This window comes from Eimeria mitis, genomic scaffold (assembly GCF_000499745.2).
Source record: "Eimeria mitis Houghton genomic scaffold, Emh_scaff4411, whole genome shotgun sequence".
Classification (NCBI taxonomy): Eukaryota; Apicomplexa; class Conoidasida; order Eucoccidiorida; family Eimeriidae; genus Eimeria; species Eimeria mitis.
The window spans coordinates 3,708-4,509 of NW_013572728.1; positions in this window are offsets into that span (position 1 = coordinate 3,708).

Sequence of the window (802 nt, forward strand, 5' to 3'; positions counted from 1 at the left end):
TCTTGCTGCTGCTTTGTCTGCCTCAGGGTCTCTGCTGCCTGCAGCCAATCCCTCTCTGCGGCACAAAAAAGAAAACTGTTTAATCTCTTCTCTTTATTTTTTATTTTTTTGTTTTTTATTTTTTTGTTTATTTTTTTATTTATTATTTATTTATTTATTATTTATTTATTTATTATTTTGTTTATTAATTTTTGTGTTTTTGTTTATTATTTATTTCTCTATTTGTTCTATTCGTTGATTCAATTATCTGCAAATTTATTTATTTATTTTATTTATTTATTTATTTATTTGATTTATATATTTATTTATTTATTTTATTTATTTATTTATTTATTTAATTTATATATTTATTTATTTATTTTATTTATTTATTTATTTATTTAATTTATTTATTTATTTATTTATTTTATTTATTTATTTATTTATTTAATTTATTTATTTATTTATTTATTTTATTTATTTATTTATTTATTTGATTTATATATTTATTTATTTATTTTATTTATTTATTTATTTATTTTATTTATTTATTTATCTATTTAATTCATTTATTTATTTATTTATTTTATTTATTTATTTATTTATTTACTTATTTAATTTATTTATTTATTTTATTTATTTATTTATTTGTATATATATTTATCTATTTATTTATTTATTTAATTATTTTTTCATTTATTTTATTCCTTTATTTTATATATTTATTTATTTATTTGTATATATATATATATATATATATATATATATATATACATATATATAAATATATATATATGTTTACTTGTTTATTTATATTTTATTT